Source organism: Galeopterus variegatus, unplaced genomic scaffold (genome assembly GCF_000696425.1).
Source record: "Galeopterus variegatus unplaced genomic scaffold, G_variegatus-3.0.2 Scaffold4563, whole genome shotgun sequence".
NCBI lineage: Eukaryota > Metazoa > Chordata > Mammalia > Dermoptera > Cynocephalidae > Galeopterus > Galeopterus variegatus.
The window spans coordinates 105,610-121,691 of NW_007730674.1; the positions used below are offsets into that span (position 1 = coordinate 105,610).

The 16,082-nt window shown below is 33.9% G+C and overlaps 1 protein-coding gene across 6 annotated transcripts in view; it reads right to left on the reverse strand.

Moving 5' to 3' along the window:
- RBM26 (RNA binding motif protein 26) overlaps positions 1-16,082 on the reverse strand; it is an 88,108-nt gene that overhangs the window by 60,373 nt on the left and 11,653 nt on the right. The gene's annotated exons all lie outside the window — the stretch shown is intronic.

Here is a 16,082-nt window from a genome sequence, read left to right on the forward strand (position 1 = left end):
ACCTGGCTCAGAGAAAGTATAAGGAAATGTAAGTTCTTCTCCTTATATTAACATGCTTTACATGCTATATGTAGCCATCATTTCTTAAAAACATACTACACAGCATATTAAATAGCAGAAAAGAAAGTCTAGAAATAGATCCAAATACATTAGGAATTTTAGATTTTATGAAAGTGGTATCCAAATCAAAACAGAAGAGATGAACTATGCAATAAATTGTATTGAGACAACTTGGCAGTTATCTTTTAAAAAAAAAACTAATAACTTGGATACATAATTTATTCCATATACCACAATAAATATATAACTGCAAAAACATAAAACCGTTAAAGCATTACAGGAAAACAGGAGTTATTTTATAACTCTGGAGCAAGGAAAATATAAAATTCATGTATCACAAAAGGGTAATTTGATTTTGATTATGATAAAAATATCAAAATCTTCAGAATGACAAGAATCAAAAGACAAATGGAAAAAAAGTTCAAACAGTTTAACTAATCACAAAAAGGTCAATTCCCCTAACATGTAGAGTTTCTATCAAGACTAACATCATAAGAGAAAAAAAGACAAAAAATATGAATAGATACTTAAAAAAATATATAAAAGTGATTCTTAAACATGGGTAAAAATTCAACTTCACCCATGAGAGAAATACAAACTTAAGCTACAATGAAATATCATTTTTCAGTTATCAGTCTGGCAAAATCTAAAAACATAAAAATATATTCTGGAGGCAAGACTGAGGAAGCAAGCAGTTTTCATACACTGAGCTGGTGTGCGTAAACTGGTATCCCCCAGAGAGAGAATCCTGGCAGTACCAAGGTCACAAATACAATCTGACTCAGAAATTCTATGAATTTATTCTACAGATATACTTACATGTTGAAAATGACGTGTACAGTTACTCACTGTCATATTGACTGTAAAATCAAAAATGTGCAAATGTCCATTTACAGAATGTCCACTGATAAACTGGAAAAAATTATATTAAATCCACAAAAGGGAATGATATGCAGCAAAAGGTCAGAAAAAGAGTGACAAAGTTTTCATATCTCAGAGAAATTTTCATATCCATTTGTTGAATTTAAAGAGCAAGGTAGAAAACATTTTTTAAATAAATTAAATAAATTAAAAAATAAAAAGCAAGGTAGAAAAAAGGTTTGTATAGCATGTTACCATTTGCGTAAGGAGAAGAGAAGAAATTATATATTTGAATCAGCTTATCTTTGAGTAATACATATGCAAAAGGATAAGTAAATAACTAATAAACTATGGTACTTGTATTGAGGGGAGAAGAGGATGATAGTGGGAACTAAAAGAAGAAACAAGGTCATAAGGAAAAGTTTTTGATGCCTGAACCATGTTCATCAAATTAAAAAACCAAATAATTGTTTTTTAACTAAGCTAAAAGATCATTTTACAAGTTAGAGAAAATAACAATAAAATAATGGCAACAGTTAACCACTAACATTTACTGAACACCTAGTTTGTGCCATGAATTGTGCTAACTTTACATGTTATTGAACTCTCATTTTTCTGATAAAGAAACAAGGCTCTGAAAAAAGTTAAGATTGCCCAAGACTACACAGCAAGTAAGTAGAAGAGCCAAGATTTAAACCTAAACCTCATACTCCAAAGTCCACACTCTTTCTTACAATGAGGTGCCCAGACTTCCAATTTACTTAATGCTATGATCACCTAGAGTCACAACCACTAAATCCCTACTCCTTTTAAAAGCCTTCCACATGCCTCTACCTCCCTATATCCTTAGCTGCTGCCAAAGATACAGTTCTTGTAACTCACTTCCTCCTGTTCTCTCCCCATTCCAGAAGCTTTCCATTATTTCGAGCAGCCTCTAAACAATTCCTTTACCATCTATGCCTCACTTTCCTCCCAACATCCTTATATCTCACCAGCTTGGCAAAATCCCAACCTAGAATCAACCCCCTAGCCTAGATTTCTCCGAACAATTCCTTTACCATCTATGCCTCACTTTCCTCCCAACATCCTTATATCTCACCAGCTTGACAAAATCCCAACCTAGAATCAACCCCCTAGCCTAGATTTCTCCGTTTTTTTTTTTTGAGGCTGGCTGGCAAGGGAATCCAAACCCTCGACCTCAGTGCTATAAGCACTATGCTCCAACCCAGTAAGCAACAGGCCAGTCTCCAGCTTAGATTTAATTCCACAGCTTGGTAGTATAAAAACAATGGCTTAACTTTACACCAATAACATAAATGACGGTCAGTAAATCAGATTTCCAAGGACACTGATGACACAAAAAGTTTAACAATAATGGCTTTTTTAAAAGGTATTAGGGAATCACAGTGGGGAAAGATGACTACAAATGGGGACAAAGATAATAGTTCATCTGAGGAAAAACAGATACATACATGATACATCTGACACGACGTCCTTCAATTAATTTTTATTCCTATTTATTTTAACAGCTATTAGCAATTTTTAACTCTTAACAATAAACACAAAAAAGATTCCATATGTACTACCTAAAGTTCAAATGCTAAAATATTAATAACATAACCTGTACACATTAAAGCTAGAAAATACCACAAGACATATAACAGAACATCTCAATTCCCGTAAGTATATATTTGGAATATATTACATAATAGCTCTAAAACAGTATAGCAGTAACATACAAGGGTACTTCAAAAAGTTCATAGAAAAAATAGAATTAAAAATACAAATGTTTCCATGAGCTTTTTGAAGTATCCTCGTATGTACCTGAATCAAATCTATATCTTAAAGACAGCTGGACAGCTTTGGTTGCACAGTACAATCTCCTATGGATAAAAAATGACTGAAAGTGAATCAACTGACATAAACAAAGGTGGACCTAATTTGACCATCTTTATTTTGATTCATTGTTTTAAAAAGGCTGTACAGGTAAGTGATACAGTGTCAGAGCTGCGATCTACTCTACTTAAAAAATTTATCATATATGCTACAAGACTCCCTTTGTCTACATCACTGTGGTGATTTTAAGGAACGTCCTAAAATGCTTCACTCCTCCCTTCAAGAAAGTAAAGCTTAATTCCCCATCCCTTGAGAGTAGACTCAATTTAGTGTCTTGCTTCTAACAAACAAAATATGGCAGAAGCGATGGTGTGTCTGACTTCTGAGACTAGGTCGTAAAAGGCACTGAGGCCACTACCCACCCCCACCCCCATCACTTGTTCTACAGAAATAAGCTGCTATGCTCCAAGGACACTCAAGTAGCTTTATGAAGAACATCATGTGGTAATGAAATGAGGGCTCCAGCCAACAGCTACTGAGGAACTCAGGCTTCTTGCCAATAGCCTGAGTGGGACTGGAAGCTGATTTGACAGACCCAGCAGAACACTGGGGACCACAGCAGCCCTGACCAACACCTTGAGTGCAATCTCAGGAGAGACACTGAATCAGAAATTCCCAACTAACCTGCTCCCAAATTCTTGACTCATAGAAACTTGACCCATGTAAATGTCTGCTGTGCTAAGTTTCAGGGTAATTTGTTAGTCATTGATCATAAAGCAACTTTTCTCATACATTTATTTCCATTTATTTACAGACTTGAAGTGAGTTATAACCAAATAAGAGAAAAACCCAGTTCAATGGTAAAGCAGTTTTTAAAACTTTCACTTTTTCTTTCAAAAATTTACTTCAATATACTTATACAAACATTTTCCTTAAAATACAAAATGATTTATAATAAATTTTTTCATGTTTTATCATGAGCATGCAAATACTTAGATCTGTGATAGAGAGGTGGGACAATAACCTCATGATGTATCTAGAGATATATTTACATCTGACAATCCAGTAATATTGCATGAGACCATGAAATAACTTATTCATGTTAGGTAACCTGACTACACAAAATCAGCTAGAAATTAACCTAACTAGCCATCAAGCTAAACATACTTTAGTTTTACAAGAAATCATTAAGATATATATTATTACTACTATGTTATACTGCTTTATTGCAACTGCTATTAATGAATAGTGTCCAAATGCTATAATACATCGTGTACAAATACTATAATATTGGTTTGATTGTGGTGGTGAATTTTCAATTTAATAATGGTTTTTTTTTTTTTTTTTTTGGACCAGTAAGGGGATTGCAACTGCACGGTGTTGTCTGCACCATGCTCAGCCAGTGAGCACCCTGGTCATCCCTTTATAGGATCTGAACCTGTGGCCTAGGCGCTACCAGCACCGCGCTCTCCCGAGTGAGCCACGGGGCCGGCCCTAATAATGGCTTTTCTAATGACTTAACAGTCATTTTTCATTTCTCTCAGCTAAATATCAAATCTATTCTCACGTCATTTTAAACAGGACACTTTAAAAGTGAATTAAACATTAGCAAAAAAACCCATAGAAAGACTTTTGCGATTTTTGTAATTATTATGGTCTATAATTTTATAAAACAGCAAGATAGAATTCCTAAACAATCTTTGCTCAACACCTTCTGTAGGAAGCAATTTGAGTTGAATCAAAAACCAACAATAACCACAACCAGCACAACAAATAAACTACCATTTACAAAAATGCTAAATGACTGAAATAGTCTGAAAGGCAGACGACTTTTTAAAATTTGTTAGAGTTCAAATCATACCGTAAAAGAAAGGTTTATAATTTCACATTTAATAGCAAAACAACTGTATTTCCATCCGGGGACAATTTTGTTAAGTGCTATAAGAAGTCATTCCCTTTTATTTCAAAACAGTTTTAAAAGCGAATTAAAGATATGTACTTGCAAATTACAGCATAGTTAAAAATAACGTGAATCACAGAAGTTTAATAACACATCAAAATGTTATGTTCTCTTTTCCATCTGTCTTAAAGTGCCAGTATTATATTATCTGAACATCTAGCAATGATCTGCTAGGCCAAGTTAACCAAATAAAAACATTTAAATTACCTAATCAAAAAAAATTATATTCAGATACTAAGGGGTTAGTTATTTTAAAAAACTGTCTCCATAACAAGCAAGACTGCTCATGTAGTGCTTTACTACACCAGTTGCCACTGCTGATGATGTTTGTGATTTCCTGTCCAAGCTAGACTTTATTCTCTGCTATAATGCTAGCATCCTGGAAATGAATGAAAGAAGAGTGGGACTAAACCCTCTTTATAGATCAGGGAGAAAGAGGAAAAAATAAAAAGAATGAAGTTTTGAAAATGTTTAAGGATTAAGAAATAATATTGAAAGAGTGACAGACTTCCTATTCAGAAAAAAAGGCCAAATTCTCACTGATTAAAATCTGCCAATAAAGTATGATTCTGACCACAAAGTGTTCCAACTCTAATTACTCGTGTGTGTGTGTGTGTGTGTGTGTGTGCGCGCGTGCATGTGTGTGTGTGCGTGCGTGTGTGTGTGTTGGTGGTGGTAGAGGGGGAGAACAAAGAGAACACAAAGATATCTGTAGTTAAATCTGTATATGTAACTACAAAATAACAAAGGCATGAGACCTGACTTATTAATAGTATTTGTGGGAGGTAAGGTATAAGGGGAGCAACTCAAATATTTAAGCTAATAGTAAGTTAAATGAGATGAAAGCACAGTAAGTTAAATAGAGATGGACTTTTTTTAATAACTGGAGGCCTCCCAAAGGCAGAATAAACTGCCTGATAGAAAGTGAGTTCTCTATCATTAGAATGGTTTCAAGCATTGACACACAAGCACTGAATTGGAAATTTTTCATAAGCCTGAAAAAGTATAATCCTTAGGTTTAATTTTGTTCATGAGATACCATGTAAATATATGAAATATGTGAATAATACAGTATTCTGTTCAATTACTAATCTATATACCTTAGTAATAAAGTAATTTTTAAAAATTACACTACACTATAGATAAAATACACACTACAAAAGAAAGCTTTTTAAAAAACATATGGAAATTCAAAAATAGATGTTACCCATGTGTGTAGCCTCTGGGCCTAACAGTACCTGAAATGAGGGATGGGGCAGGAGGGAAGGAGGGAGGGGGAGAGGGGGATGAGGGAGCAGAGGGGTTAGCGGGGTAGAGAGAGAGAATACAGGCACAGATTTGTCTCACTAGATCAATGGCTCATTTGTCAGGGACCCTTTGTTTTTCATCTTCAAGAAATAATTTATTGATTATCTTGGGTTTGGTGATTATTTTCCAAATATCACACTGATTACTCAAAAATACTTAATAATCACCAACTATGTCAGACACTGTTCTATCTTTGAATAAAATAAAACTCCTGTTCCCACACAATTTACGTTGGGAGCTGGGTGATACAGACAATATGCACGCACGCACACACACACAGAGGAACTCAAAAGTGCATGGAAAAATGGAATTAAAAGATAATATGAATCTTTCTATGAACTTTTGGAAGACCCATCTGTATATCATATACAATGTATTATCATGTAGATAAGTACTCTGAAGAAAAATAATCCAGAATAAAGGGATAAAGTATAGAGGAAGAGGAAAGAACACAGGGAAGGAGGAAGAAAACAGAGCAAAGAAAAAATGAATACATACTATGTTAGATAAGATCATAAGGGAAGGTCTCTAATGAAGTGACATTCAAACATGGATCTGAATTTAGACAGGGATCAAAATGGAGTACAAGCATGCTTTGTGGCTATCAGGAAAAAGGACAGCCCAAGCCGAGAGAATCCCACAGAAGGGGCCTAAGGTGGAAGCCTACTTAACACACAAGGAAACTTCCAGTGAAATGGAAAGCAATGAGTGTTCATAAGCATTTAGATTTCCAATCTCCCCACCTTTCATAGAACTTCAAACTGACTATGCAGTGAGCTTTGGCAAATTAAATATCCAGATCACTATCAAGTCATTCAAACCAGTGATTTTAAAGGCAAAAAAATAAAACTTTATCAATCTCTAATATACTGTATTAAGGATCCAACTAATACAAAAGAATTCTTATTTGTGAAGATAGCTCAGTTGAAGAGTTCCAGCTTCATGCATACCCTTTAAATATAGAGGTTACCATCTAAGAAGGTCATTCTCATCCAACTGTATCTGAGGAGGGAAGTTCACACACTAAGTTAGAGAAGCCAAAGTAATGTAGAAAAATCAAATGTTATAATAAAATCTCCCAAAAGAACTGAATTTTCTTAAATAATAATTTAAATAACATGAATCAAATCACCCCTAGAAAAAAAGGTTGTAATTAATCCTCCATATTAGTGTGTTTTAGTTATTTAGGATTTTCAAAATAGTAATGAGACAGCAAAGTAAAAAAAAAAAAAAAGCTGTAACACTCCAGTACAATATTTCAAAAAGAAATTTGTTTTGCTCAAGTTTCTTAGAGACGTTAGAAATTCAGTGGAAGAAAACTGATGAAATTTAACCCAAGATGCCATTTTCAGTAAGAGAAGCTGGAGGTGGTAGTGGGAATTAAAAATTAAATTTAAATATGTTAACTCAGTAACTTTAGAACACGGATATACACCCACGTCTGTTCCTTCCAAATTTTCATTTTATATTCAAGAAAAATACCTAATTTGCATCAAAGTCATGATTCTATATTCTATAGTTAGGGTTATTCTTTTAAAAATCCAAATTTCATTGCAACAAACAACACAATACACTGAAAAGTTTAATTGCTGTAGTTTATCATATCACTTCATTCAATTCAAATAAAAATGCAAAAATAGATTATCTGTATATAATAATTAGCTACAGCAAAGGTTACTCAGTAAGAATTACCATACACCCCATTCATCACCCTATAAATAAAATCACCACTACAATATAAGCATACTATGGTTTGACTGTGTCCCCCCAAATTTAATGTGTTTGCTTCCCAATGCAGCAGTGTTGAGAGGTGGGACCTTTGCAAGTTGACTGGGTCACCAGGGCACAGACTTCATGAATGGACTAACCCATTCATGGATTAATGGGTTATCACGGCAGTGGGTTAGTTATCAACAGTGGGGTCTGTTATAAGCCAGTGAGGCTGATTCTCATGAGCCCCCTTCACCATATGATACCCTGTGTCACCTCGGGACTCTGCAAAGAGTCTCTACCAGCAAAAAGGCCATAACCAAATGCAGCCCCTCAACCTTGGACTTCCCAGACTCCAGAAGTGTAAACAATAATTTTTTTTCTTTATAAATTACCCAGTCTCAAGTATTCAGTTACAGCAACAAAAAATGGACTAAGACAAAGCATATTTAAACATAACCCATCCACAATCCACTTTTTAATCACTGCAAAAAAACTTATCACAATTTATGCAATAACACTGAAAACCAATCAGTTACTAGTCAGTCACTATTCGGTTGGTTCTTTCATTCTCCCGCCTCATTTCAAGAAATAGCAGTGATTCCCTCTTACCTTTAGAACAGTGATTCTCAGACTTTTTAGTCTCAGGATTCCTTGATGCTTTAAAAATTAGAGACAGCTCTAAAGAGCTTTTAAAGGGTTATATAATATGTATATACATATATGAAGAAAATCTGGCACCACACAGATATACAGTTGGAAATACACATAACATATAATAATTCTTAATATTTACCATACTAAGCATTAAAACTGAGAAAATATTAATTTAAAATAACAAATCCATATGACTTAGCATAAATACCCTATATATATATGTGTATGTATGTATTGTGTGTATGTGTGTGTGTGTGTGTGTATATATATATACACACATATATATATGTATATACACACACACACACACACACACACAATATGGGAAGCAGGGGAGTAATCAAAAGGAAGAATTTATTGGTGCAAATAAATGGGATGTCTAAATGTGGGACTAACTTTACATATAGCTAGATCCAGGAGTTCCAATGATGTCATCAGGCCTCCCTCTTTCTAGTCTGCTTTCCCACGGAGTTCACTTCATTTTCAGGAAGTCCTTCACAGTGTGGTAACAACGATGACCCCACACAGCTTCAGGCTTACATTATCCTGACAGCCAGTGAAGCCAGAGAAAGGAGCCTATCCTTCTCTCCGCCAGCACCCATACTGGCCTCTGAAAATATATCATCTTTCCCAGCTTGGGTCATATCCCCACAACAGATCAGGGATGGGCAGAGCTCCATGACTAAAAATGATATTTTACCTCACTTGAAACTAAATACCAGATTTTTTTAAATTAAAAAAAAAAAAACACTACATTTTCCAAAAATAAAAATAAAAATTTTGTGAGAAGAGTGGCAATGTTTCACATTTTTTACAAATATCATTAATATCTGGCTTAACAGAAAACAGACTGATACTTTTATCTACTTTTATACTCAATCTGTTGTGATATGCTGTTTTGGCTGAAGTATATGAAGAAAATCTGGCCCTACACAGATATATGATTGGAAAAGCAGGGATCTCACAGGTACCATGAAAGAGTCTCAGGAAACCCCAGGAGTCCTCACACCACACTGAGAGCCACTGCTTTAGAAGTTATTTAGGAAGTTATCTATTAAGTGCCTAATTCAAAGACAAGTCAGTCTTCACACTCTTAATGACAAGACCCAATAATCAGATCACAAAACCAAGTATGTTTGTATCGTTCAGTGCAAAGAGCAGTAGCCCAAATGGCAAATTAAGTACAGATGCTACAGAACTCTCTGTTAAAAGTAAACTGCAATTTGGCAGCTCACAACAAAACCCCACAATTAGGTATATCTATTTTATTCCAATTCATAGTTGAAGAATTGAGTTCTCTGAGAAAGGGCTGGCTTCCAGAAACCACCCCCTTTAGTTACTAGCATTACCTAGTTACAAAACAGATCTGAGGTAATCCATTTCATCCCTTCATTTTCTTTCATAATCAAGTAGAATTGTCCAAAACAAATAGAACTATAACTAGAAATATAAAAAAAAACTTAGTTCTGTCATTCTGTTGTTTAAACTTGGCTGAGTCAATTAAACCCTTAAGACCTGTTTCTCATAAATAAATTGAGAAACATACATATGATACACATGATACATAAATATCTCATATAAATGAGAAATATATATGCGAAATATACATATGTCTGGCTAATGCTATGTGGCTATATGGTATACATTTGCTTCTAAGTCTATCTCTAATACTGCCACCAAAATTTTCTAATACTGCTACCACAATCATGCTGAACTTTCTTCCATTAAAAAAGGAGAAACTGTTACAGTCACATTTCAGCTCACAAATCTCAGAACTAAAAAAAACTAAACTCCAGTTTCTTCACCTGAGATAACAGCTGCTTTGCCAAATCAGACAAAATTACAAATAAATATGAGATTACAAATGAGAAAGCATCTTATTAACCTGCCAAATAACATAGCAAATGTTAAGGGATTACTAAAGAATGATTTTATGATAAAATTTAAGTTATAAGATGTCTATAGCCACCCCTACATTTTAGATAAAATCTGGTTGTTATATTTTAAGTACATATTCCCTTTCCTTCCTAAGACAAACTGTTAGCCTTTCCTTGAAGCAGTCTTGTACTATAAAAAAGCACTGGACTAAACTCCAAAAAAACCTGCGGTTTTCAGATTTATAGTCTGGTGTTATTCTACTTTATCCATTAGTTACATAATCCTGGGTTAGCATTTTATTTCTCCATGTTTCAGTTTACAAAGGCACTGAACCATCTGATCTGAAAAAAGAGGGTCATTTTTAGGAATAAAACGCTAAGCTTTCATTATTGTTGTACCCTTTCCTCCTCCTCTTCCCAGTAACTTTTAGTTAACTACCTTCAAAATAATTCAGTATGCATTGTTAGAATCTTAAGGGAAAAATCCCTTTACATCTTTTTTCCAAAGACATTAGAATCCCATTTTCTCAGCACTCCTGAGCAAATTTTGAAACTTTAAGACGAATAAAAAATAACTAAATTCTACTAATTAGAAACATTTTGTATATTTCTTTTAAATTGCCAGACCTAAAGACCTGTACATATTTCTACCACTGTTAAATTGTAACTATTGGTGTATCTGTCTGTTTCCCTCACAGGTATTCTAGGTAACCATGTCTGCAGTTTCTCCAAAACCAATCACAATGTATTGAAAACTGTAGCTACTAATTACCAAAATTTTACAAGAGCCTACTAGATCAAGGGGATAGCAACTAATACTATTCTCAGAAAAAGCAACTCTAAGTTTATGACAAACCCAATTAGGACAAATATAAAGGTGTACTAAAAAGTTCACAGCTCTGTCACAGATACAAAAAAGGCCAATAAAAATGTCTCCAGCATGATGACAAGTTCTTCTGAATTGCCTTTTCCTCCCATAACCTGACTGCTGAGACCACCCTCATAAACATTCAGTACATACATTCCAAGGATATTATCTCTTTTTCTTTTAGTCTTTTTTGTCTCCAAAATGCCAGTCTAATCAAATCTCTATATACAATAAGCAACATTCTTTATAAAATGATCTGATCGTTATTCCCTGCTTTAATTAATCTTCCCCAGTACCCCATAACGTAATCACAAAAATGTCTAAACACTTCAATAAGTGTTAGCAATAAAACCTCCTCGTGATCTGAAACCAACGAAGGCTAGGTGGATTCAGAAGCTTTTTCTTAGTCATAATGAGTACACATAATTCCTCAAAACCTCATGTGTCCTCATAGAACTTAACTCTTCTTCCAATTTTGGCTATTAATGTCATCAGAAGCATCCAAACTTTAAAACAATTCAATTTGGGAAGTACATGAAAAACTTTACAGACTGGTAACTGCAAGTTTATGAAGCAGTTTTTGAAATGGGATTCATTTACCTCTTTCACAATCTTCCTGCTACTATAAAGAATTAAGCTTTTTAAAAAAGTAATATAAGTACTTAAGACATCATTAGAGAAAATAATATAAACATATATGACGGGTCACATTAACAATTTCTTATAAAATTCACCCAAGAAAAGTCATAAGTTATAGGCCTCAAAGTATCTGTTACTGAATTTAAAACTGTTACACAGAGTACAAAATCTGAGGCACTGCATATTAGTGCTTAGGTGGGATTTGTAATCATTCAAATGTTTTTCATTTATAACCAGCTTTATTTAAAGGTTTTATAAATGTTTTTTCACATCAATTTTTAAATTGCCAGCAAGCAATGAAAAATAATTGGAGAATGTAGGTACAGCAGCAGATAAAGTTACAAAGAATTCAAAAACAGACTAGAATTTAAATTGACACACCATGTTCTGTCACTTCTTTTAAAATGGCTCTTTGAGACAAGAAAACAAGAGGGATTACTTGCCACAATGCAATACAAGACACCATAAAACAAGTTTATTTGTACTGGATTTAAACAACCAAGAAAGTACCTGTCCCGTTTTTCAAATATACACCTTTTTTTTTCTTTGCTGGTCAGTACAGGAATTGAACCCCCAAGACCTTGGTGTTATATCAGCACCACGCTCTAACCAACTAAATATGCACTTTTTAATATTAAGAAAGCTTCCAACAGCAGCTTTAGCTGACTTCTGGAAAATAATTCCTACTAATGAGAAGAAAGCACACACACATACAGAAAAACTACATAAAGGAAGATGCTCATTGCACAGTTATTTAGAATGCAAAAAACAGGCAACAACCTAAATGACGAAAACAGAATAGTTACATAAACTACAGTACATTCACACAATAGCATGAGATTTCAGCCATTTAAAAGTATAAAGACTACATGGTCATACTAAAAATGCAAGGGTGAGAAATGTGAAGAGGACTTTTCATTTTCAAGCCTTCTGGTAAGTTTTCCTTCTTTTAACCATGTACAGAGATCACTTTAATTTAAGAAAATAGGCTTTTTTCCCCCTGAAAACTAACAGTCATATCATAAATAAAGCACTATTAAAACAAATTGCAGGATATTCACAAAAAATTATACGCCTTTATAAATATGTGATACATGTATGTTTATTTTTACAGATATATGTGTACATGTTTATATATGAGAATCAAGAAGAGATTAAAGATTCATTTTTGGTTTATATTTCTATACTGTTTAAATTTTTATTAAAACAAGCATATACTATTTTCAATTAAAAAAACTTAACAAGAAATCCAGCCTAAAAATAGTATGGGCATTGTTATTTTAACTATATAGAATGATTCTCACAATGGTATTCTACTCAGCAATAAAAAGAAAGTACAGATATATGCAACATTACGGATAAATCTCAGAACTTTATAAGGTGTTAAAAAGAAGCCTTACTCAAAAGAATACATACTCTGATTCCATTTATATGAAGTTCTTGTATAGGCAATACTAACATATAGGAGAAAAAAAGGACAATACTTTCTTCTAGAGGTAGGTGGGGGCATGGGAAGGGGAATGAGGACATTTTCCAGGGTAATGGTAATGTTCTTTATCTTGACAGGGGACTATTTTACAAAAATGTATGCATATGTCAAAACTCACACAGTACATTTAAGATTTATGCACTTGATTGTATGTAAATCCTAAAATTAAAAGAAAAAAAAAACCTAAACAAATATTGATGCTTTAGGGGTAAGTGCACTGATGTCTGCAATTCACTTTGAAATGAATCAACAGAGAATAGGTAGTAACAAGTACAGTCATGTGTCACTTGACAAAAGGGATACATTCTGAGAAATTTGTCATTAGGCAATTTCCTACTACCCATTAAGTTATATGGTATAATCTTCTCGGATCATGACTATGGTCCACTGTTGACCAAAACATCGTTATGCAGAACATGACTGTACACTAAAATGTTAATGGTAGACTCTAAATGATGGGTGTGTCACTGTAAAATTCTTTCAGCTTTTCTGTATATTTGAAATTTTTCATAATAAAATGTTGTGCGGGGAGTGCAGTCAAGCAAATATAGCCAGAAAAATTCTGAAAAGGAACATTATTGACACTGGACTAATCTTACCAGGAATTATGCCTCACCAAAACTTAAGAGTGTAGCATAACAGACATAGATCAATACAACATATAAAAGGTCTAAAATAAACCCAAATACATATAAGAATTTAATATATAATTAAAGTGTCATCTCAAATCATTAGAGAAATATGGATTATGCAGTCAACTGTATAGGGATACTTCTGTATACCTCTGAATAAAAATAAATCTATAAGGCTGAATCTATACTTCACACCTGATTCTCAAATATATTTCAGATGGATTAAAGATTTAAGTGTTAGAAATAAGATCAGAAGACATGGATGATACCACTAGAGAACTGTGAAAGACACACAATGACTGATTTCAATTTCTGGCTCACTGACTTACTGTGGTAAGTCACAATATCAGGCATATCATTAATTAGAGTTCACTGATTGACCATACTAATTAGTACAATGGCATAAAGTAAGCAGTATTAGTGATAGCTATTACTGTATTATCATCAATATCTTCATTTCAAAATAGGGAAGGTTTTTCTGACTATGACTATTACACAAAACCCAGACTCCCTGAAATAAAGGATAAATTAAATTACATAAAATGAGACATTTTTATATTAGAAAAATTACCATAACCAGAATGAAAATACTAACATCAGTATGGGGAAGAGAAAGTTATTAATCCATGTCACAACTTCCCTATATATATATGAAAAGTTGCTGTAAATCAAATTTTTAAGAAATCCACAATGTAACAGAAAAAGTAGGAAGGGTATGATCACCAGCAACAACAAATAACTATCTATCTATCTATCTATCTATCTATCTATATGGCTCTTAAAAATCAGAAAAGTTTCTCAACCTAATTCAAAAGCAAACACATGTTAAAACTACATTAGCGGTTCCACTTCTGGTTGGATACGGAAAATCACAAGAGACCCTTGCTCTCACCCAAACAACAAAAAACAAGCCCCTTAAGCTACAGAACTGTAGTATTTTTTAAAACCCAAAGAACTGAGAACACAAAAAAAGCATAAATGAACTAACTAAACCCCAGAAAGTGACAAGTCTTCCAGAAGAGAATAGAAAATCTATGGTTACTCTCATCCCTGGTGGAAAGTCAAGAAGAAAAATCTGCCACAGGGAAGTAAAGGGAAACCAGCCAAACTTTTAATCATCTCTTAACAGTTACATATGGGCTGTCAAGACAGATTAGAATTCCAAGAATCCTAAGCCACAAAGTAGATAGATCTATAACCACTCATCAACATTTACCAACCCAAAACTCAGGAGTAGTTGTGGGAGTAAGGAAGAAGAACCAGAAGAGATCACCAAGGAACTATTAGCTTTCAACTAGCAAAGTCTGAGAGTAGAGCAAGAGGACTGAGCAAAACTCCTCTGAGGCATTCCAATCCTTCACAGAGAATTGAGTGGGTTTCCTTCAAAAGACAAGGGAAGGAGCAAAAGTGCATTAAAAAAAAAAAAAAAAAAAAGCTACAAAAGTAATGAAAGCAAAAGTGGGACTAAAGAACAAAGATCTCCTCAGCAACTCAAAAACTTTATGAAGCAAAAAGAGATCACCTACAGTTCCAAAAGCTGGGGGTTTAGAGGTAAAGCACAGATAGATATCCAGAATCTCGCTAGTACTCAGATTCCAGGCCCCACCAAAAAGAAAATCCTGATCCAGCCCTCAAAACATTTGAAGCCAATTGTGAACTGAATCAAACTAAAGTTGTTACAAAGCCCAGAACCAGCTCAACTACAGGGAATTGACTTAATTGACTTCAGAGCTCCACTCTACTGTCCTAACAAAAGAAAGCATGCCCCTTACTGAAACTTATTTACTTTGAACTCTACAGTTCTTTTACGTAAGACTAAGTAACAACAACAACAACACACACACACACACACACAAAAAAAAAACCCACGGAACAGCAAGAAAATGTGATTCACATGAGAAGAAACAGTCAACGGAAGCATACCCAGAGAATGCCCTGATAACAGAATTACTGTACAGAGAATTTACAATAACTATGATAAAAATGATAGAGAATCTAAACAATTTATTGGAATATGTGAGCGACATGCATGAAGAGATGGGAAACTTCAGTTAATACATGGAAACTACAAAAAAAGAGCCAAACTGGAAAAATCTAGAAATAAAAAATCATATCAGAAATAAAAAATTCTGCTTAACAGCTGACTAGAAACCATAAGAACTGGGAGGAAAATAAAAAAATATCC